The sequence below is a fragment of the Sus scrofa genome, chromosome 18 (genome assembly GCF_054392235.1).
Source record: "Sus scrofa isolate SSC_HxYL_T2T_F1_AM1 chromosome 18, Sscrofa_HxYL_maternal_Yorkshire_Landrace_v2.0, whole genome shotgun sequence".
NCBI lineage: Eukaryota > Metazoa > Chordata > Mammalia > Artiodactyla > Suidae > Sus > Sus scrofa.
The window spans coordinates 52,654,347-52,678,736 of record NC_139400.1 but is presented as its reverse complement, the minus strand read 5'-3'; the positions used below and the strand labels follow the sequence as shown (position 1 = coordinate 52,678,736).

General features: G+C 42.6%; 1 protein-coding gene and 2 long non-coding RNA genes across 5 annotated transcripts in view; 2 read left to right on the top strand and 1 right to left on the bottom strand.

The window, feature by feature from the left end:
- LOC146395049 (uncharacterized) overlaps positions 1-24,390 on the top strand; it is a 52,870-nt gene that overhangs the window by 2,790 nt on the left and 25,690 nt on the right. The window lies entirely within an intron of this gene.
- On the top strand, positions 3,734-8,274 carry LOC146395050 (uncharacterized). The gene is made up of 2 exons (XR_014834081.1): positions 3,734-3,782; positions 4,922-8,274. It is a non-coding gene; the product is annotated as an uncharacterized LOC146395050 (long non-coding RNA).
- Positions 18,309-24,390, bottom strand: part of CPVL (carboxypeptidase vitellogenic like) — a 146,335-nt gene continuing 140,253 nt past the window's right edge. Inside the window, exons 18-19 of one of the 3 annotated variants that reach the window (XR_014834053.1) lie at positions 22,943-23,035; positions 18,309-19,571 (exon numbers count right to left, since the gene is read on the bottom strand). The gene's annotated coding sequence lies outside the window, so the exon portion shown is untranslated. Of the gene's footprint in view, positions 19,572-20,260; positions 22,817-22,877; positions 23,036-24,390 lie in introns of those variants that run through there. The other 2 variants (XR_014834054.1, XR_014834051.1) reach the window with 2 other exon arrangements.

Here is a 24,390-nt window from a genome sequence, read left to right as displayed (position 1 = left end):
ATTTATTAATGGCACCATTCAGCAGCCCCAGCTGAGAATGAGAATGGACAAGGAAGAGCTGTTACTTACTGTTTGTTCCTGCGTGCTGTTCCCTCCCCCTCATCCAGAGGGTATTCAGAAAATGTCATTCTAAGGACCCATTCTGTGGAACATTAAAGGAAAGGGACATTCACTTCCTTACTTCAAGAGGCTGACAATCCAGTGGGGAGGACAAGGCATGGAAAAGTTAACTAATAATGTAAGGCTCAAGTGGGAGAAAGCTGCCAAGAGGCAAATGATTTTGAATAATTCCAATGTTAGATGGTGATTAATTGCCTTATTTAGCAATTCAGATAGACAAGTGAATTTAAAGAATGATGAGACCTTAGCAGCATGTTTCTTGAAGCCTTACACTGAGGGACCTCCGCTCCAGGGAGATGGGATTGGAGGATGGAAAGTCGGTAGCTGGTGAGATGTCCCTCCCGGGCCCAGTGAGCAGAACAAGTTTGCTTGTGATTATTTGCTTTGAGTTTTTGAAGAAAGGATGCACGTGGGAACCAGGTATCTATCTGAACAAGATGAAAGATGAAGTTGCCGAGGCAATTTGGTAAGTTGGGTTTTAGTTCTCATTGTGAGAAACTTTAAAACCCCCTTTAGTCTTGACTCCATTTCTCCTTGTGAAGGTCTGGCTGCCCTAGAGGGTGAGACCTAAGCTTGTGCTGTGATGCACAAGTTCTCCTGATCTGGGCCCTAGATGCTTCTCCAGGGACCCCAGTCCTTGCTGGCAGCAGAGGTCATTTGATTTTTCAAGGGAAAGAACACTCAGAAGCTGCTGGCTCACAGTGTGGGCTGGTAGATCTACCTGGAAGCATCACAGCATCTGCCTTTGAGCCCCCAGCCCGGGGACGCACACACAGCCTTCTGAGTGGGGAACTGAGAGGTGTGATGGGCAGGAGGGAGAAGCAGAAATCAGACCCTCCTCCTCTGCATAAGCTTCCTCTTCTGACTCTTCCGGGGAAGTGTGTGTAGGGGGTACTTTCAGAGTAAAGGAGGGGGCCTTCCCTCCGAGGCCACTAGGAGTTTGGACTAATCACTCGCTCTACTGGGGGTGTCTTTCCTTTATAGATGCCTCTATATAGGATGTATAAAGTTATCAGATCCCTAAAGATGTTCGGTATTTTTAAACATTGTGGCTGTTTGGAGTATTAGTGCCCGGTGTTTAATGTTCCCACCAGTAGTCCTGGATTGCAGGTAGAAATAACACCATCCATGGCTTCATGTCCAACGACAATTGGTTTTCCATAACATTCTGTTGTCTTAAACCCATCTGCCTCATGTAGTTAACCTTGCTTAAACTTTCAAATAAGTAGAAACAGTTTCTGATAGGCATTGCTAACCCTCAATCCAGTTTCAGTAAGAGTAAGATTTTGAGATGTGCAGATAAAGTGTGTGTGTGTGTGTATAAATTCTTTCTGAAAAAAGTGATTGCAATTAAAAAAACAAAAACAAAAAACAAATGCTTCCCTTGTTAAAGGCATATAACCTGACGTCAACTTTACAAATGAATGACAGTGAAAATTCGGAGCACACATATGTGATATCCGTATGTGCCCTCAGGGGTCTCCATGTCTGTAAGGCAGCATGTTCGGGGGTTTGATTTATCTTCAGACCATCCCTCGTTTCTGGGAGTTAAAATGGTATTTTGCTTGAATCTGGCAGTACTTAGAGCGCCTGGTCTTGAAGAACTATAAAAGCAACTCCAAAACTGCAGATTACTGCTGGTGATCAGGCAGGAAGCATTTAGTGAGAATTTAGCACGTGCTGTATCTCAGGATGAGCGGGAATGCAGCGCTGATAAGACACAGAGCCAGACCTCAGGGTGCAGCAGCTTAGTGGGGAGGCTGATGGGCAGGAAGCATTTGCAGTGCCAGGTGTTAGGAGCTGTGGGAGCCTGGAGCGGGGCACCTGGCTGGACTGAGAGGATGAGGAAGGCTTCCAGAGGAGGGAAGTGCTGAGTGCCACCTAGATAAGAAGGTAAGCAGGGCATCAGGAGAGGAAGCCTGGGGACAGGTGCCAGAGAGTCACTTAGGAACCTCTAGATCTTTTGTCTGAATCTTTGTTGGTGAGATTCTTTTGACATCTGTGTTTTTTTAAAATACTATCACGCAGCCTTGCTCATACAATGACTTCCAATAAATGTGCCCTTATTCCCCTTGAAGGCTTTCAGCAGGCAGTTGATGCTCATATGTGCACTGCCACATCGAGGTAAATAATAAAGTAGGTACTACACAAAGAAAATGTTTCTTGTCAGTCCTTACCTTCTCAAACCTTGAAACTGGTAACAGAGACAGTGTGTAGGATGTGTGTTGAAAGAACACCCAGACCTAGGATGTAACATACATGTAGGCATCATATAGATACTATGTGTACAGCACCACTCTTGGACCAGCGCAGCCTGGGCCCCTGCCCTGGACCCTGCACTCTATCCTCTGCTCCCCATAAGAGCAGGGTTTCATTTTCAGGCTTCCAAAGAGATGTACCCACCCACTGCCCACATCCCCATTACTCCTGCTCAGGGTTCCTGGGATCCTGGAATTCCTTCCTTAATTGCCTAAGTCTGTGCAGGCCTTTTGCCCATCTGTCCTCCTGGGGACCAGTCATGCCACTAGTGTATATACCCCGAGGGCCAGGAGAAGGCTAAAGGGCAGCTGTTCAAAAGAATCTGGAGGTGTGGGATGGGATTTCCACTTTAATGCCTGGGAGGCTCCAGGAGACTCCTGATAAGGCAGGAGCCAGAGCTAAGAGGGAACCATGGACCAAGGCTCTAACCCTAGGCTTTTCAAACACTGGAGACAGGTCTGGCCATATGTAACATTTTAGGAGGAGAAAGTACATGTTCTTGGATTAAAGAAGAGGAGAAAAATTACAGGACTTTGGAGGAAAGCATTTTTTAAATGTAAATTCTACTTTATTATAACATAGCCTATACCCAATTTTCTATAAAAAGCACTAATTTTTAGTAAGAGCAAGGGCAGAGTTGTCTCCATTTAAATGCCTGCCTCTTAACTATTTAACATCTTTGTTTATAGATGGATCCCAGCTTGATCAGGTTGCAGGAGAGTATCGATTATGCTTACCTGTATAATTTGCATCATCACAAGTAGCAACAGAGGAAGGAACTGTTCATAAGAGAAACAAGAGCACTGTCCTTTTACTTTTGGAAAGCTCGCCCTTTAAATCTCAAGCACGCTGGGAGTGTTTCAGAGGTCAGAAGCACAAGCAGGTTTGGGCTGGTTCCATGATACATATATGTGGCATAAGGTTTTTCAGCTCTTCTTGCCCGGGCATGGAATCTTCCCGGGCTTGCCAGGGAGGTACACACTTTCTTCCCAGGCAACCTGTGGTTCCCTTGCATTTCACCTATAGGAGCAGGAAGGATTCCAGGCCATGTCTTTCTTCAGCAGCTCCTGGAGCTGGCATGAGTTGGCCCAGGCTGCCTTGGTGCAGGACAGGTGAGGGGCAGGAGAGCTCAGGGCAGCTCCTGGCTGCAGGGAGGGGTGGGCCTGCCAAGCTCTACTGGAGCCCCGTCCCTAGCTTACTCAGGGCGGCCTGCAGAGAAGGCAGCTGTTCCCTCATTCCTCATAAGTCGATCCACACAGGCGGTGTGGCCCCTGACACAGATGAAGAAGGAAATCCAGAGCCCCTAGTGGTCCCTTGGCATGTTACCAAGTGATCCCCAAACCCCTTCTCTGTCTTTTTTTTTTTTTTTTTTTTTTTTTGCTATTTAGGGCCACACCTGCAGTGTATGGAAGCTCCCAGGCTAGGGGTTGAATCAGAGTTGGAGCTGCTGGGCTATGCCACAGCCACAACAACGTGAGACCCAAGCTGCATCGTCAGCCTACACCACAGCTCTCAGTAACGCTGGATCCTTACCTCACTGAGCAAGGCCAGGGATCGAACCTGTGTCCTCATGGATACTAGTTGGATTCCTTTCTGCTACGCCACAACGGGAACTCCCAGCCCCCAAATTCTCTATCTGTGTTGAGCCTCGTCTTTGCCCCAGTCTGAGAGGCGTGTTTCTTTGCCTTGGCTACTAGAATTGTGAATAAGAGAACCCCTGGTTTACCATTTATCTGCTGATTCTTCATTTGTGCCCTTAAGGAAATACAGGAGTGCAGGTTCGTGGATAGGTATTAGCCTTGTGAAATCAGAATCTCCGGAGGCAAGGCCCCGCACTTACGTTTATGAGCCACTGGCTGATTTTTACACACACTTCAGTTTCAGAAAATTAATAGTATTAATAGTATTTCCAGAACACCTGGTCTGGATTGGCTTATCTTATTCCGGTCACAACAGTAGCAATACTGGCACGGATGTAGGGGTCTAACACCCTGCATGAAGTCACTCGTTCATTTCCACAGCTGCCTTGTGGGCTAGGAACTGCTGTTCTCCGCATTTCACAGAGGAGAAAACTGAGGAGCTCATTAACAATACAGGATCCTAAGCCCACCTCCAGATAACCTGGCTCAGAATGTCGAGAACAGGGCCTAGAGATGTTTATGTAGCACATTCCCAGGTACTGTCTTAGGTATTTTGACTGACTGAGAATTCTTATGGGCTTATTCAAACATTTCGATGTCTCCTTTGCTAGGAGCCTAGCGGTTGAGAGAGTAGACAAGGCCCTTGCCTTCTGGGAGCTTAGCACCGCCAGCGAGTTAAATACAAAGATGATAATCCTGGGAGTTCCCATCATGACTCAGCGTTAACGAACCCGATGAGCATCCATGAGAACATGTGTTCAATCCCTGACCTTGCTCAGTGGGCTAAAGATCCGCTGGCGGCGTTGCTGTGAGCTGTGATGTAGGTCACAGACTCGGGTCGGATCCTGCATTGCAGTGGCTGTGGTGTAGGCCAGCAGCTCCAGCTCCGATTGGACCCCTAGCCTGGGAACCTCCATGTATGGTGGGTGCAGCCCTAAAAAGACAAACAAAAACAAAAACCAAAGAAGACGATAATCCAGAAGGATGGTGCCATCATAAATAAGCACAATGAGCACCATTTGCAGGGCTCGTAGTAATTGTCTTTTGAGAAGAAAATAATAAAGAACTAAAAACCTTCGTAGAAAGTGTCAGCCCACAGAATGCTGTATATGCTTAAGGGCATTTACAAGGTGACTGCTTCCAAAATTTCAAGGAAATTATGTCCTTGGAAAAAAAGTCCAAGGATTTTTTGTCTAAGGAACGTCCTCATCCATCAGTTCAGAGGTGCCTGGCTATTTGAAACTGACATGTATAAACAGATAGCGGATCTATAAGAACTACAGTGAACGCTGGCAAACCAAAAAAGGAAAGGCAGTTGTTGGCAGAGAGGAAATAAGGCAACTCCACACATTGTTTATGGTTATGGTATAGAGTTTGCTTTTGAGTACCTGAAATTTTATAGCAGTAAGATAAAGATGTTTTCCCTTAGAATTGAACCAAGTCCGTCTAAGGAAATGCTTTAGGTATAAGCCTGTCTCTTACTCTTAAATACTCAAATATTTGTCATCTCCAGGAACCAGACCTGTAGTTGAGATTAAGCCTCAGATTTTCACTCTTCTTTCATTTGAATTTCTTTATACTGCAGTAGTAACATTTATTTAACCATTTGATATCCCCACCCAGCTGGAAGGACATCAGCCTTGTTTTATTTCATTTTTGTGAGATCCTCAGCAACTGTGGTTGAATTGTCAAAGGGTTTTCATAAAAGGCTAGAAGAAAAATTTTGAAATGTTAACAGTTGCCTTTACATGAGGAGAAAATGAATAATTGTTTACATCCTTCGCTTTGGCATTTTCTAAATGATGTGCCATTACTACAGATTTCTTTGAAATTGATAAAAAAAAAAACTTGAGAACAAATGCTTTCATATCTGATGTCCGGTTTCACCCTCGGTATGCCTCATGAGTCAGTCAGGTGGGGTTATTCATAGCCCCAATTTGGAGGCGAGGAGGCTGAGGATTAGAGGAGCGAGCTAACTTTGGGGTTGAGCCGCTGCTGTAATGATAGAGTTCAGACCACAATCTAAACCATTGACTTCTGACCCAGGATTTTATAGTTGGACCTCACTAGGCTCCCTGTTGATACATGCCTCTATGTACAACTAATGAGGCCAGTTCGGGATGATAGTCAAAATATTTAGCAACCGGTGCAGTAAGAGTACCAGCCAGCCAGGCTTGGAGCTGCCCAGTGAGGACAGACAGAAGCCGAGCAGGCGCCCACCAGCTGGAAGTAGACTGGCCTGCACTTGACGAAACTTCCTGAATGATGCTTTAGACATCTCTCTCTCTCTCTTTTTAATAACTGCATGATTAAAAATAATGTGCATAAGGCTTGGGCACAATAAGCAGTAACCATGAGAAACGGCACACAGAGTCTTCCTTGGTCCAGCTCCTTGCAGATTGCAAGCTTGCCTGAGGCCTGTCTGTCTGGGCCAAGGGGCATGGCAGTTTCTCAAATGGAGCAACGCAGTGTGGGTGAGAGGGTCAGGATAATTTACTTTGCCAAAACACGAGTTTTGCTTGCAATTTATAATCTAGAGGTTGTCTCCCACTCTCTTCAGTGGGCTGACAGATCTACGTGAAGGGAATTTAATTTAAAAAATACTGTGTTTCTAACACCTTGATCTGAGTTATAATTCATGGCTTACCAAAATTTGTAAGGGGGGCACCCCTTTGGAAGAGGATCAACTGCAAGAATTCACAGCTCATCCTGAAAATTTTCAATGATTTATTGTCAAAATCTGAATGTGCATGTGTCATGTACCTTCCCCTCTATCCCACCCCCCACCAAAAGCCAGAACTGTCAGGGTCCCCTTATTCTAATGTCACTGTGTAGGGCCAAAATAAGGGAGGCAATTTCATACCCATTGGTAAATGGGTATGAAAACCGTGGCTCTAAGCTGGCAGGAAACATTGCCAGTCTCAGTAATGGAAATCATTTCGGACAGTCAAATAATTGACTGTATACAGTGTAAAAATGCTCCCCAACTATCTGCAGATTTCATCAAAAGACCAAATGTTTTTCTACTTAAGACCAAGAACATGGCAGGAAAGGAAATTAGAGGAAGGAAGCATCCATCCCCCTTTCAGCCTCTGTAATTTCTATAAAGATTTGCACTTTGATTATGCTTAGTAGCACCATATGCTGGAGTGGGACTCAAGATCAAAGCTTCCAGCCACAGCACTGGAGCCTTGCTGTGGGCAGGATCAAACATTTCTGTGGCTAGAATGCTAATGGATCTGTAAGGACACTCCTCCAGCTTCCATGCATCCCTATTTAATTTCCAAAATATAATTGCTATACCTCAAACTTAAATGCTTTTAGCATCTTTTTCATTTCTGGTTTCTACGTTGTTGGTTTAAAAAAGAAAAAGTGGTTGTTACCAATTAAAGATGTTTAGAACTAAAGAATCTTCAAAAGCTTAATGTAAGTCGTCAAGTTTGATAGTGTGTATGACTTTAAAAGTTTGGGAAGTGAGGGAATGGCTGAACACTGCTTTGGTTGATGAAATAACAGATTTTTTTTTTCATTCTACTTTGCAATCAAAATTTTCTTTAGGGAACATGTGTTTTTGCAGTTAAAAAGTCTTCTGTACAAACATGCATGATACTGGGAGTCTTTGGTGGCCTAATGGTTAAGGATTCAACGTTGTCACTGCTGTGGAGCATTGTCACTGCTGTCGCTTGGGTTCAGTCCCTGGCCCTAGAACTTCTGTGTCGTGGGCGCAATCAAAAAATTTAAGAAGAAGACCTAATACCATCTTCACTCTTGCTTTCTCCATTGCCCTGCCATGTCCTCCTTACCTTGTTACAAGTGGCTTTCCTTATAAACCTTTTTAAAAAAAACGGAGTCTTGATCGTGGAAATAATTATGGATACAGTCAAACAATTTACTGTATGCATTGTAAACACCCCCGACAGCAGTGGCAGGTGTCATCAGAAAGTCAAGTCAAATGTTTGTCGTAAACTGCCTATATGATATGTTTTGGGTGATTAGAAGATGGTGGGTCTCTGACCTTGAACCATGGTATAGTCTCTTGGATCAGGTTCTCTCTGATCTGGTTTGTTTTCTCATCTATAAAAAGAACAGATCATGCTTGCCCAATGTATGAGTTTGGAGAAGTATATGTGAAAGTGCTTACAAGCTACAAAAGTGTTAAGACAGTAGATTGTTGCTAACATTTTAACTTCATGTGTGCCTTCTCAGTGAGACTCTGAGGCCTTCCAGGGCAAGACCAAGACCTTTTGTAGAAAAATTATTTTATTGGAGTTCCTGTCATGGCTCAACGGGTTAAGACTCTGACTAGTATCCATGAGGGTTCGGGTTCGATTCCTGGCCTCATTCAGTGGGTAGAGGATCCAGTGTTGCCATAAGCTGCATGTGCCATAAGCAGCTCGGATCCCATGTTGCCGTGGCTGTGGGTAGGTCGGCAGTTGCAGCTCTGATTCGACCCTGAGCCTGGTCGCAGGTGTGGCCCTAAAAAAGAAAAAAAAAATTATTTTATTGAAGTTTAGTTGATTTACAGTGTTGTGTTAGTTTCTGGTCTATAGCAAAGCAATTCAGTTACACCTATATGTTCTCTTTTATATTCTTTTCTACTATGGATTATCACAGGGTATTGCATATAGTCCCTATGCTCTGCAGTAGGACCTTGTTGTTTACGAATTCTGTATGTGTTAGTTCGCATCTGCTAATCTCAAACTCCCAATTCATCCCTTTCCACCCCATTCTCCCTCAGCAGCCCCAAATCTGTTCTCAATAAGACCAAGTCTTGTGCACAGCTTTTTGGTGCCCTCTGTAACCCCCAGCATCATCTTTCTTATATTTCAGATCTTTAATAAATGTTCGGTTGAGCAGAAAGGCAAAGAGGAGGAAGGCATATTCTCAGTGACTGTTTCTCCTCCTTTTCCTTATAGGTTCTGCTTCTATCTTTTAATTGTTCCCTCGCTCCACTCCAGGCTGCCCAGGCCCAGTGCACACAGTCTGTAGCACAGGGGTTCTCTCTAGACAGCTGTAGGAACAAACCTAGATTCCAAGCCAGCTCTAGATTGGGTGGTGCACCTAGTGCATCATGTGGCTGTTCTGGGCATCATGTTCTATGAAGTGTGATTATCATCCAGCCCAGAGGGTTCTTATCATCTGTAGGAGCCCTTGCGAAATTAAAAAATGATGAGATCAAAAATGAAGCAGGTTCTGTAGTCAGGATGGGTCATATTCCAGGTCTTGGTCTTGGAGAGTCACAGTGTACAAGAGTGTGCTCAAGGCTTGGAAAAAAAAATCCTGCAGAAATGAAAGAGAGAGAGGGAGGGAGGAAGAAGAGGTGATGCTTAGGACCATTAATCTAGTCTGAGATACACTAGATTAAAATGATCCCTAAGATCCCTTCCAGTTTTAAACATTAAGGAATCTATTACATTGAATGATATGGAACATTATTCAATATCACATAGAATTTGTTCATGAGAAAATCCTTCAAATGTGGGCTTTATGCTTGACTGATCTCAACAACTCATGGTATCCAATTAATTTAATATAAATTCACAATGAGCAGAATAACGTATGTGGAAGCTGTCTCCAGTCTCTCACAGTCCTGGCAAACTTGTTTTCTTTGCCCTCAAGTTGTCAAACTAGCACATATGAGGCTTTTCTTTCTAACAGGAGACGTTGATTTACATGCGGCTGTCTAGTTTTCCCAGCACCACTTGCTGAAGAGACTGTCTTTTTCCCATTTTATGTTCTTGCCTCTTTTGTCAAAGATTAATTGACCATAGGTGTCTGGGTTTACCTCTGGATTCTCGATTCTGTTCCATTGGTCTGTATGTATGTTTTTGTACCAGTTACCACACTGTCTTGATTACTGTAGTTTTGCAATATTGTCTGAAGTCTGGGAGAGTTATGATTCCTGCTTGGTTTTTTCCCTCAGGATTGCTTTGGCAATTCTGGGTCTTTTATGGTTTCATATAAATTTTTGGATTGTTTGTTCTAGTTCTGTGGAAAATGTCATGGGTAATTTGATAGGGATTGCATTGAATCTGTAGATTGCTATGGGAAGTGTGGCCATTTTAATGATATGAATTCTTCTGTTCCAGGAGCATGGACTATCTTTCCATTTCTTTGAATCCTCTTTAATTTCCTTGATTAATGTTTTATAGTTCTCAGTATATGTCTTTCACCTCCTTGGTCAGGTTTATTCCTAGATATGTAATTTTTTTTTGGTGCAACTTTAAAACGTATTGCATTTTTGTATTCCTTTTCTAATATTTCGTTGTTAGTATGCAGAAATGCAACCAATTTCTGAATGTTAATCTTATATCCTGCTACTTTGCTGAATTCATTGGTCAGTTTGAGTAGTTTTTGTGTGACATCCTTGGGGTTCTCTATGCATAGTAGCATGTCATCTGCATAGAGTCAGGTGTTAGAATCTCATAGTTTTAAGTACATTTGGAATATTGATGATTCTGGGCTAAATGACTGTTGATGCCTCAAAATTATTATTTAGCCATCGTGCTAACCCTGATAGGGTGTTTCCTGGGAACCCAGCCATCTGGGAAAAACTCCAATAAGTGACACCCTCAGGGTAATTACTCTAGTATCCTGGGGTGTAAGAACCCCATTGATAATTAGTGCATGACTGTCATGATTTTCAGAGGTGATGGAATATAAGTACCAGCTTAACTAAAATTCCAGAGTGGTTTTTCCATCCAAAACAGGTGGCTACACACACCTGCCAGAATAATAACCAATCATGACTAGCATTTACAGAGTGTTTGTCATGTGCCAGGCATCGTTCTAAGCCTGATGAGGTATTAAATCATTTACTTATTCAGTAACTCTATGAGGAAAGTACTTCTTTTATAGATAATGTAATGGAAACAAGGAGAGGTTAAAAAACTGGCGCAAAGTCACACGGCTGTTAAGTGACAGAGCTAGAACTTGAAATCACATTTTGTGAAAATTGTCATTCACTTTTCAAGTGAATCTTTGACCAGGGTCCTTTGTCATCACTAGAGTCATTTTTTGGATACATAACATTTTTTCAGACTATATCATCTGCCACTTCATATACCTTAAACTACAGCATTTTAAAAAATGGGATTCTGTCAGTAGAAATTTTCCAAGCCACCCATCCTTATTTACATATAATTAGGGACATGTTGTCTCCCCCCCCCCTTTTTTTGCTTTTTAGGGCCACACCCGCAGCATATGGAAGTTCTCAGGCTAGGGGTCAAATAGGAGCTACAGGTGCTGGCCTACGCCATGGCCACACCAGATCTAAGCCGCATCTGCAGCTTACACCACAGCTCACGGCAATGTCCGTATCCTTAACCCACTGAGAGGCCAGGGATCAAACCCACATCCTAGTGGATACCAGTCAGGTTCATTTCCACTGCGCCACAGTAGGAACTCTGGGTCATGTGTTTTCTTTATTCTTACTATAGGTGTGTAGCCATGCTCTCCATAATATTACTGTACTTATTTTTAAATGAAGAATAGTTTTTCGTTATTATAGAAACCCAGAAAATCCAGAGAGCAACAATGAGAAAATAAATACCATGTTCCCACTGTGGTAGGCTAGTTAGTAGCGCCTCGAAGGTATCTATGTCTTGATCCCCAGAACTTGTGAACATGTTAAGTTACCTGGCAAAGGGGAAGTAAGGCTGCAGGTGGAATTAAGGTTGCTCATCAGCTGACCTTGAGATGAGGGAGTGCCCTGGATTATCCTGATGGGCCCAACTATCACAAAGATCCTAATAATTGGAAGAGGGATGCAGAAGAGAAGTTCAAGGTGAGGCAGTGTGTGAAGAATTCAATCTGCTGTTGCTGGCTCTAAAGAGAGAGGAAGAACCATGAGCCAGGAAATGTGGGCAGTCTCTAGAAGCTGGAAAAAGAAAGGAAAGGGAGCCTCCAGAAAGAAGGGCAGCCCTGCCAGCACCTTGATTGTTAGTACACTGAGACCGTGTTGGACTTCTAACCTACAGAACTGTAACAGTACATTTTTATCATTTTAATCCACCAAATGTTTGGTAATTTGTGTGGCAGCAGTAAGAAAACCAATACACCCACCAACCAGAAACTGTGAAGCATGAGTCTTTTATTATATTTATTTCTAGATCTTTTCATGCACACACACATATTTTTTATGCTCGAACAAGATCATAATTTGTAAATAGCTTGCTTTCCTTTAATAATCTTTTTTTCCCTGTCAATAAATTTTCATGGCATCTAATACTGCAATCATATTAAAATAACCCTAATTGTTCCCCAGCTATTCTCCCAAAGCTGGCTTGTCCAAATCAGGATTTACGTCTGGGCCATGCATTTTTAATGCTTTGTTATATCCCTTAGGTATTTTAAATCTAAAACAGTCCTTTTTTTCATCTACTAATTTTCCTTCTCGATGTTTGTCTGATTGCTTCCTCATGTGGTCGCTTAGCTTGCTCCTCTGTCCCCTACATTTCCTGTAAATCGGAAGTTACATCAAAGAGCTTCGTCAAGTCATATGAATGCATTTTGTCCAGAATACATTTTGGGTGCTGTTGTGTGTTTCGGATGGCATTCCATCAGGAGGCCCGTGCCATCTGGGTTCCACCATCATGTGCCAAAACTCCGACTGTCCTCTGGTTAGGGGATAGCAGCCTGAGCTTGCTGCTAGAGAAGGATGCTGTTCCCCTGTGACCAGAAAGTATGCCATGTGGATTTCCTTTAACCCCATGCAGATGTGCGGCTTCCCCTCAGCTATTGACCTACTGGCCAGCTCCGTTTGACAATCCTTGCTGGAGTTAATATGCCTTAGAGATCACGAAATGGTGACGTTTTTCCAATGCTGTCATTTTTCTACATTAACTAGCTGCTTTTCTTAGTGACGCGACGCCTTCCCCAGTCAACCAGATCTGTTTGGTTGCCCTGACAAACATTCTCGACTGGGGAAGGCTTTTGGACTGCCTCTTCCTTTCATTGTCAATTCTTTCTTTTTTTTGTTTTTTGTTTTTTTAGGGCCACACCCACTGCATATGGAAGTTCCTAGGCTCCGGGTCGAATTGGAGCTGCAGCTGCTGGCCTGCGCCTTAGCCACAGCAGCTCGGGATCCCAGCCGCATCCGCGATCTACACCACAGCTCGCAGCAACACGGGATCCTTAACCCACTGAGCGAGGCCCGCATCCTCATGGATACTAGCTGGGGTTCATTACTGCTGAGCCAGGACAGGAACTCCCTAATTGTCAATCCTTAAAGGGAGGAGTTTAATAATCACCTCAGTGATGGCAACTGATTTTTTTTTTTCTTTTAGAGTATCATTATGAGCTTAAAGATTTTCACAAATCAGGGTATTTCTTTCTGCAGTTCTTCTGTCGTCATTTTACCAATGTGATATATGTTTAGATTTTTCAATTCTAGGATTTTTTTTTAGTTGTAATTTTTCATAGGTAATGCATTTATAAATTTCAATGTCAAAATTATATGGAAAATATTCACAGAGAAGTCTTACTTCTGCTCATACTCCCCTCCCTGCTTCTATACATAATCCTATTTTATTAGATTCTTATTTATATGTTCAGTGTAGTAGGGATTTTTTTGCATGTATGAGTACGTGGATGTGTATGTGTTGGGGATGCAGCCTTATTTTAATGCCCCCCTTCATTCACATACCCCTTGCTTTATTTTTTTTTTCATTTAATACTATATTCTGGAGATCTCTCTGTCTATATCAGTGCATGCAAACATTTCTCATTCCTTCTTTAGAACTTCTTATAATTCCATTGTGTAATGTACTGCAGTTTATTCAACCAGCTGCCTATTATGGAACTTGTGCATTCTTTCTAAGCTTTTATTGTTGCAATCAATGCTGCAGTGATTAAATGTGTGCCTTTATTATCTTGTACATGAGCAGATATAAATGTAGGTAGGTTCCTAAAAGTTGGTTGCTGGGTCAATGGGTTATTTTATTAGTAATTCTCTTTATGTTTCCAGATTATATTCCAAGGACTCAGTACTCAACTACCATGCTAAATTGCTTCTTGATTATCTTGATCTCATCACATAGATGAGTGCATGACCTTTAAAACAAAGTGGAGCCCTAAAATAAACAAACAAAAAATATTGGAGTTCCCATCATGGCTTATCGGTTAACAAATGCAACTAGCATCCATGAGGACTCGGGTTTGATCCCTGGCCTCGCTCAGTGGGTTACGGATCCAGTGTTGCTGTGGCTGTGGTGTAGGTCGCAGACACGGCTCGGATCTGATATTGCTGTGGCTCTGGCGTAGGCCGGTAGCTACAGCTTGGATTAGGCCCCTAGCCTGGGAACCTCCATATGCCTCGGGTACGGCCCTAAAAAGACAAAAAAAAAAAAAAAAAAAGATTGACAGTTCCTAAGGTGAGAATATGGAGCAACTGGAACTCATGTTTTGTTTGTCTGTTTGCTTTTTGTAGGTCCACACCTGCAGCATATGGAGGTTCCCAGGCTAGGGGTTGAATCGGAGCTACAGCCGCTGGCCTGTACCACAGCCACAGCAACGCCAGATCAGAGCTGCTTCTGCGACCTATACTACAGCTCATGGCAATGCTGGATCCCCCTGACCCAATGAGTGAGGCCAGGGATCAAACCCACATCCTCATGGATACCAGTTGGGTTGGTTACCACTGAGCCACAATGGGAACTCCAAGAACTCTTGTATAATGTTAGGAGGAGCATAAAATGATACAGTCATTCTGGGGAACTGTTTTGCTGTTTCTTTATGAAGTTAAACATACATCTATCTCAAGAAACATCACCTCAAGGTGATGAAAGGCCAAGAAACATGACCTTGAGATATTTACCCCAGAGAAATGAAAACATGTTTTTAAAAATTTTTTTAAGAAGAATAGTCATAGTGGTCTTATTTCTCATAGCCCTAAACTGGAAACAACTCACATGTTCCCTAACAATTAAATGGATAAACAGACTGTGGTATATCCATAGAATGTCGCTCAACTATAAAAATTAATGACTTTGTGTTGATACGTGTGATAATGTGGGTATATCTCAAAATAATCATGCTGAGTAAAAGAAGCCAGATGGAAAGAAGTGCATACTGTGCAAGACTGTTTAAATGGTGACCCAGCCTTCCTCTCTCTTCCCCCCCAACCCTGTCTGCTCTCCTGTTCTGGATCTCTTAATACTCTTTACCTCTCTAACCCAGTCTTATACTTGGCTACCTATTACTTTTACAGGCCCAAGTCTTAACTCCCCAAGTAGGTCGTAAATATCCTAACACAGAGTTGTGATCATGCCACCTCAATACCCTTTACAACAGTGGTTGTCAACCTTGGCTGCATATTATTAGCATCACCTGGTATCTTAGCTCAGCCTGCCCTAACACAACACCATGGGCTGTGTGGCTTAAACAACAGATTTGATTTCTCACAGTTCTGGAGGCTAGAAGCCCAAGATCAGAATGCCAGCATAGTCAGGTTCTGATAAGGCCTCTCTTCCCAGCTCTTAGACAGCTGCCTTCTCACTCTGTCTTACCTGGCAGAGAGAAAGAGCAAGTTCTCTAGTGTCTCCTCTTGTAAGGGCCATGCTTATAAGAGCTAACGCCACCATGAAGGCCTCACCTCATCACTTCATCCAAACCCACTTACCTCCCAAAAGTCCTGTCTCCAGATACCACCACACTGGGAAGTTACGGCTTCAACATATTCCATGGCACTTGGGGAACAGTAAAAAAAAAAAATTAGCAATGCCTGAATCACATGCCCAGAGATTCTGATTCAGTTGATCTGAAGTGGGACCTAGACATCTGTATTCCTTTTAGGTTCCCCCATAACATGCAGCCTGAATTGAGGACCCCTACTCTATACCTTCCTATTCAAGGTGAGGTCTGTGGACCAGCAGCATCAGCTTGTGAGATTTTCTGGTCCCATCCCAGATCTGTGAATACAACTCTGCCTGGCAGCAAAATCCGCACCTGCTTCCTTATGCACCATAAAGTTTGGAAAATGCTTATCTGAAGCATCATGCATAGACTTGCATATAGGTATGAGAATGCTCCATCAATCAATTCCTCTTGGAATTCAAATAGATGAGCATTTTGTCAGCAAACCAAGTTTCAGCTTTTTTCATCTTGGATGCCTGTCAAGGTGTAGCTCTTACCTACAAATAATTGCACCTTAGTGTGAAGATTTTATATATTGCCTATATATCATTGTCTGTTCACAAACAAAAAATCAGCAACTAGACCCAATGTTAAAAACAAAATCCTAATGTTTTTGACAATATACTACCACCCCAGAGAGTCCATCACAATGAATGATTACTTCCTTAGCTTCAGGTAAGCTTTAAAATGGATAATGAAACAGAAGAAGGTACTTGTATTCCAGCTGCAAAAGAGAAGTGGCACTTAGCACAGAGCATGAATATTGTGTAACTTATAAATAATTCCGTAAACTAGGGAAAGAAAAAACATACAAGCTTAAACAAATAGCAGAAAATTCCTAATGCTTAAAATATGCTTAAGGTTGGGAAATGAAGAGCTTATTATATCTAATGCTATTATGTTGCACAGTGTACGAGCTTTCAAAAGATTTGATTACCGTAAGTATGCTTAATACTAAAAACAGAAAGGAATGCCGTCTTACCTGATGTTTCAGGAGGCAGTTCAAGGTCTCGTCATCCATCAAGATCATCAGTGTGGTCTTCAATACGAATGTGGCTCATGAAAGTATTAAATGAGAGATTCCAGGCTGACAGACTGAAAGTGATGAATTTCCACTTTCTCTTTTCAGAAGTACCCAATGGATATATATATATATAGTTCTTTATTTTTTTAAGAACTATTGACTATGAAAACCTTTATGTTTAAAATATCCTCTGAATTCAGTATAGGTGCATTTTTAAACTCCAGCCTCAAGGATGAATTATGCTTCTGGAGATTGGTCTCATTTTCCTTTCCATCCCTAATTGATAACTTCCTCATTGTTAATTATATGATTAAATGGTTTGCTAGTTCATGGCACCCTTATAATCTATTCACTAAGCTAAAAATAAAAACATGCTCATCTACCTTCAATACACATATGTATATACACACACCTACAAACTCATCTTTAAAAGAAGGCATAGGGAGTTCCCGTCGTGGCGCAGTGGTTAATGAATCCGACTAGGAACCATGAGGTTGCGGGTTCGGTCCCTGCCCTTGCTCAGTGGGTTAAGGATCCGGCGTTGCCGTGAGCTGTGGTGTAGGTTGCAGACCGGCTTGGATCCCGTGTTGCTGTGGCTCTGGTGTAGGCTGGTGGCTCCAGCTCCGATTCGACCCCTAGCCTGGGAACCTCCATATGCCACGGGAGCGGCCCAAAGAAATAGCAAAAAGACAAAAAAAATTTTAAAAAAATAAGAAGGGATAATGTTTTGTATTTAAATTCCATTTCCCAATGCTTAGGTTGATATTTATCTAATTACTGATCTGATTCAACCCAAAACATTTTTATGAAATTCCTATTGTATGCCCAACAGAAATACATTTTGAAAGTAGAAATCTTTTTTCGTAATTGAATTATAGTTGACTTAAAATATTATATTTAAAACAAACGGTTGTTTATATTGGGTATACATAATGAGAATTTACATCCCAATACTGCAAATTATTGAATAAAGACGCTGCTGGTTCAGTAAAAATCAGTTTAAAAGGACTCTTTCCCATTATCTTCCAAAATAACTTAGAAAATAGTGGTATTTCTCTTTTAAGCATTATATAAGAAATTTGTCTTTACATTAGTGAAATAATGCACAGACAGAATGTTAAATTTACTTTTTTCCTTTCAGCAAAATTGTTTTTCTATTTTTATTAAATTTTAATGAAAAATAATAAATACACTTCTTAAAAACAGCTGAAACATTGGAAAAGGATATTCAGAGTCCCCAGTGTGGCTCAGCAGGTTAGGAACCTGATGTAGTCTCCGTGAGGATGTGGGTTCAATCCCTGGCCTCGCTCAGTGGGTTAAGTATCTGGCCTTGCTGCAAGCTGTGGCATAGGTTACAGATGCAGCTCGGATTCCTCGTTGCTGTGACTGTGGTGTAGGCCAGCAGCCGCCGTTCCAATTCCACCCCTAGTCCAGGAACTTCCGTATGCCACAAAAACGACAATAAAAAAGAAAGAAAGAAAGGAAGAGAGAGAGAGGAAGGAAGGAAGGAAGGAAAGGAAAGGAAAGGAAAGGAAATCCAGTGGAAATAAGCCCACATCTCTCAGAAATGTTCATGCACATGTAAGTATATATCCTTTCTATATAACTCTATGTATCATCTTATTCCCTGCTTTTTTTTTTTTTTTCAGATAAAAGCTTACCATGTACTCTTCTTTACCTTGATACTTTTCACTTAAGTAATTTTGGAGCTTTTTTTTCCAGACCAATACATGTAGGTCAACCTTATTTTCAATGCTGCATGCTATTCCTGGTGACCCCTGAGCAGCTGTCCACTTTATCTGGATGGAGAGATGGCCAGAGGTAGGGGTTTGTACCAATTCGTGGGTGACCAGAGGTTTTTTTGGTACATTGGGAGTCTGAGGAAGTGGTTTGCAGATGAATCTCTCCATACCGGTGCCGTCACATGTGAACGCTCACCATGGGGCATCCAGGACAAGGCTCTTAGCAATCAGTTGGACAGAGTGGACCATTCTGTGGATGTCGGTCAGCTCCTTTCCCAGTCACCCTGAGGCTTGTTCAGTAGCCTTATGTAGAATGCGGTGGGAATGGAGGCCACACATGGCTCAACAGTATGCACCTGTCCTCACCAAGGCTGTTCTGGCTATTGTCACTGCTGGATGCCTAATCTGCTGACAGCAGAAACCAATGCTGAGCTGTCATGTGAGATCATTCCTCGGGCAGAATAGCCAGCCACCTGGTAGCTGGTTTATTACATTGAACTCTTTACATTATGGAAAAAAAATTTATTGGACTAGTATTGCAACCTGCCAGACTACTAAAAACTCTTGGATGCTTTAGAAATGAAGGTTTAAATCATCTTCCTAGGAAGGAGCCCCACCCAGACAACTGAGGTGTTGGTTAAAGGCAAAGGGAACATGGAATAGATAGTGGAAGAAGCTCATTAACAATAATTATTCAACTGAAGTTCCTGTCGGGTGGCTCAGTGGTTAACAAATCAACTAGGAACCATGAGGTTGCCGGTTTGATCCCTGCCCTTGCTCAGTGGGTTAAGGATCTGGTCCTGCCATGAGCTGTGGTGTAGGTTGCAGACGTGGCTCGAATCCCTCATTGCTGTGGCTCTGACATAGGCTGGAGGCCACAGCTCCGATTAGACTCCTAGCCTGGGAACCTCCACATGCTTGGGAGCAGCCCTAGAAAAGGCAAAAAGACAAAAAACGAACAAACAAAAAATGATTATTATTCAACTGTTATCACTATCAATCAACTAGGTTTGTTACCAGTAAGTTACCAAAGCAAGAACTATGGCGGCTCTGCATATTTTCTTTCCTTGTTATGTATAACATTGAGTGTCACTGGTGGTTCCCTTTACGATTTAGTCCTTAGGTTGCAGAATATCCAAGGTGTTAGGGTGACTAAAAGAGAAGAGGAATTGACATCACTCAGAGGTGAACGCAGTGGTTGAGGCTGCCTCCTCACAGTCGTCACACTGCATTTCCCCCTTTGGGGACAGACTGAGAGCCTGCATTCATTTATGTGAGGAATAGAGTTGCATTCTGTTAGGTAGAAGTATGATGTTGGATGGATACAATGGAATGTGTGAATATGAGTTGCAAAAGAGTGGATGTACTGGATTGTGTCTCTTGGCTCTTAGGTCCTAATTCATCCTCCTACATATCCTGAATCTTCTTTTCCAGACACTCATCCAGTTGTTTTCTTGTTAGGTTCTTCAATGGGAGGGATAGGTAGTAGGTTCCTGTGTGGGAAGAAGAGGTTTCCTGTGCCACTGGCAGCGTCAGGGACATGCAGCTGGCTTTGACTGCTTGTGCTACAAGCTCCAGAAGCCTGGGGGTATTCCAGCAACTTTGGCCGCGAGTATCCATTCATAGGATCCAGCCAAGGGACAGTGGCAGCTTCCCAGTCTTTCAGTAACAGCTGTCTTCTTTCTCTGCTCCTCAGCCCTTCCAGCATTTTTTAACCAGTTCCCTCCATTGCATCCTTCTCTGCTTGAAATACATTCAGTGATTTCTACTCTCCTGTTTGAATGCTGAGTGATACAGAGATCTTTCTGTGTCAGCACAAGGTGAATTTCCTCATTCTCTAGTTTTTTGTTCTTTTTTTTTTTTTAAGGCAGGCATCATATTTATATAAGAAGACTCAGATAATGGATATTTAAGTTGCTTTCAATCTTCTCTTTCAATCAGTAAGAGCAATAAGGACATTTCCATTTTAAGAAAGTATCGGGATTCACATCATTGGCTCAGTGGTAACGAAACTACCTAGAATCCATGAGGATGAGGGTTCAATGCCTGGCCTCTCTCAGTGGGTTAAGGATCCAGTATTGCTGTGAGCTGGGGAGTAGGTTGCAGACACGGCTCCGATCCCCATTGCTGTGGCTGTGGTGTAGGCCGCAGCTACAGCTCTGATTTGACCCCTAGCCTGGGAACTTCCACATGGTGCAGGTACGGCCCTAAAAAGGAAAAAAAAAAAAAAAAGTATTGTCTAGGCATATACTTGGCAATGTTTGTCTCATTCCCAATTTGGCATTATACCTGCTAAAGTTCCTATGCAGGGATCTAAATGGCTGAAATGGAATTAAACTAGACTCTGGGATCTGGAGAGTGTCCACCTGCGCTGGTTATTACCTGATAATAACTATTCTAAACTATCATGCGTGGATATCCTAGCCTTTTCTCTTCCAAATGAATTTCAAGCACCTTGAGGCTTGATCTCTGTCACCTCTTGCAGATGTAAACGTGGTATGGGGGTGGGGTGGAGGAGGCTTCTGTAGTACCTCTTGTCTCTGTCATTAATGTCATCTGAAGTTGTCTGGAAAGAGCCCTCCACTTCTTCATGTGAAAAGGACTCAGATTTTCTCTTGAGGAAGAAGCTGCTGACACAGCCAACATTGCCGCAGAGTGCAGTGGCTCAAACCGAGGTCCAGTTCGTTCTATCATTGGTCTTATTCCAAATCCCTTTTATGGAGGCAATGCTCCTTAGATACCATTTTCCCTTAATTACGAAGCATTTTAATTGACTCATGGGCAGTGGTCACATTCAGCCTGTGCAGCCAGTCCCCCTTGGTCCACCTCAGAGCTGGAAGGCTGCCTGGCCCAGCACAATGCCCACTGGCCCATCTCAGCCCTCTGATATTCTTATTCCACTGGACTAAAGAATGAAGGCCTCTTTAGCTCTTTGCTAACATCACCCTTCGACTCTGTTTTCTGATGGCTTGTTCTTTAAGTCATTAAACAGCACTTTTGCTGTCTTCTCATCTTTCGATATGCAGATCATATTGGCATTCTACGGTCTAGCTCTTAGGCTTGTGTGAATTTTCTAAAGTGGGAAAGGTTGGGTCCTGTTTACCGTTGCCATGCCAACTCCCAGCCTTTTTCTCGGGAGGATTTTTCTTTAGCGGCTCTATGCTTTCACGGCAACTTCGAGCGTGACAGAAATCCTCAAACATTCACAAGCAACTTGGCCAGGAGGGACACGGGGCTGCAGTTCCTAAGGTGAATATCCAGCCTTTTTCCACGAGGGTTCCACTTTCATAATCGTCAACATAATCCCTTTAAAGCACGAATTCCAGGGAAATCCAAGCCGCTATGGTATGAAAATTCTAATTAAAGGCAAAAATCAAAGCTGCTTTTGGTGGTAATGCTGTTATACTGTCAACCTCACTGTCAGCCCCATTAACAAAATACATTTCTAATAACCCTGCTAAAGTGGTAAGAAATCAATAGGCAAGTCCATTTAACTCTCAGAAGCTTAGATGCTGTTAAATCACATTTCCTATGCGTGGGGCTGAATCCCAGAAGATATGCATGAATTACATTTCCACCTGGTCAGAAAAAAATGAGAAGGCATGGAAAGGAAGATTTTTCATTTTTTATATTTCAGTAATAGGCACACCGTAATTATCGATGGTCACTTCTGCTGCCGTGAACAAAATAGTTTATACTGAACAGTTAATTGATTAAACAGCAGTTGTCTAAGATACATGGTCCATTGATTTGCTCGTTTTCTAGAGCACCACATCCGCAGGTGAAGTCCCCAACTGGATCGCATCCACATTTCACGGTAATTGGTTTTAAAAGTATTAAAACAGGAGGGACGTGGAAATTCCATCCGCAAATCCTCAGTGGCACATTGGAGACCTCTTGATGCATATGCTGTTCTTTTCGCTGGAATTCCATATGCAAGTTTCGAAGTGGAGAAAGTGCTCTTAGAAGCAGGTCTGACATCATCATCAATTGGTTTTACCTCTGGCTGGTACATATTCCCCACGCTCGGGTTCAAAGAAAACCCAGAAAACTCTTAGGTCTCCATCTGAACTTCAGTCCAAGGATTCAGTTCTGCCTCTTTAATCCGAGCCCGTTTTACTGTTGAGAGCCCCACTGGTTTTCTCTTTAGCTGTCAGCACCTTTGGAACAGACTTTTTTCTCTCTGGGAAATATTATACGGCAGTCTGGATTTTCATTTATAATTTCATTATAAATATAAGAGAGACTTTGAAAAAGTCACTCAAGAATCACCGCACAGCTTCCTCTGGGATTTGGCCAACAGTCGTTGGCGTTCTATTAAATCAGTGTTCTTCTCAGTGAAAAGCAGATGGAGAAATTTTATATTTTCTCAGATTCTCAACCACTGGGTCATATCGCTAAGAATGATTAAAAATAAAACAATGGGGAGTAGTTTCAGAATGATACATCCTACTTTACTCAAAGTTGAAGAGAATTGAGAAAAATTCATCTTAACCTATGTAATTTGAAGTATATCCCTTTACCTGAGTCCAGAATCCTCTTGATAGGCATAACATAGGGTGAGCAGTCTGTTTGTCATTGCAGGCAGGGCTTCGCTGGTAACTGACAAAGGGCTGCTGCTATGACACAAAATGGAATTTTTATTTGTAATAGAAGAAAGGGTTGACTTTCTAAATACCTAGTGGTAGTCTGCAAATTTAAAGTAAGCTAGATAAAAATCTATTCGAAGAGTCTGGTGGCTTCCTAAGGGTGAAACTAGGTCAGATTTTTCCTCCTTAACCCCAGTTTAGAGAAACACTGCTGTTTCACACAAAACACCACAGAATTCAAAGATGGCCAGACTTTCAGTTTCCCATTAGGAAATACCTCAGTTCCCCCTACAGCAAATATTAATGAATGCTTGTAAAGGCATGCCAGCTACTCTACTAGAAGCTGTGAATACAGGGTTGAACACAGTGGACCAAAGTCCCTGTCCTTATAGAGCTCGTGGAGCTTCTCGGAAGGGCTTCCAGCATGAATTGAAGCATTAACGAGAGTGTCGATGTGATGGACAGACTCGGCTCTTCACTAAATAGTTGAAGTCCCACATATGATAAGGGGCATAAATTAAAAATTACCACACAAAGAACTTTTGCATCTGGAGCACCAAGATCCTGAATTTCTTCACTCTTGTGCTGATTGTAAGGAACAGAACTTTTATATTTGTGTGTCTTGCAGAAAGGATTGTTTGTCGGAAACCATTTCGCCAAAGGAAAAAAAAAAAAAATCTCTTTTCTGGGAAGATTCAGACCTGGAGCTGTAAGTGATTCTGGCAGGATGAGTGCTGAAGGGAGAGGATATTAGCAATTGGAAAATGGCTTTGTTGCCAGAGGCTACATATGAAGGCATTAGAAGCCACATGATAGAATTAGACGGAGGATATGTGCAGGTCTGGTTAAGCTCAAAGAAACACCCCACCAGGAATTGCTTGGCCTTTGAGCCACCGAAGGTATATTTTATTATCTCTGAGACGGGAGTCTTATTTTGAAATCCAGAGTCTGGGTAGGTGATCATGTCTCAAATCCCAGATGCTTTGCTCTGTTCCATCTGCCATCTGCCCCCGCTCCTCAGTCTTGGTACCCAGCCCTGTCTCCCGGTGCCTCCTCATTTGGAAGAGCTCCAGCCTGGAACATCCCCATTGCTGTGGGGAAAGATGCGCGAGCAAGAGAAGCAGGAGGAAGAGAAAGAGGCAGTAAGGGACTACTTCGCTGATACTTGAAATGATTTGCAGGTTTAGGACTGTGCTGGCCAAGGCACAGCCACTTCTGTCCTTTAGAAACGTCCCCACCATCTGGTCACCTGGGCTCCCTCCCCCGTCTGGCTCTAATTATCTCAGCCAAACCGAGGATCGTTTGTTGGTGGTTGTAATTTTTTTTTTTCCCTTAAATTTCCTACTAATTTCGTCCTGCTTTGGTTTTGTTTTCCTTTCAGT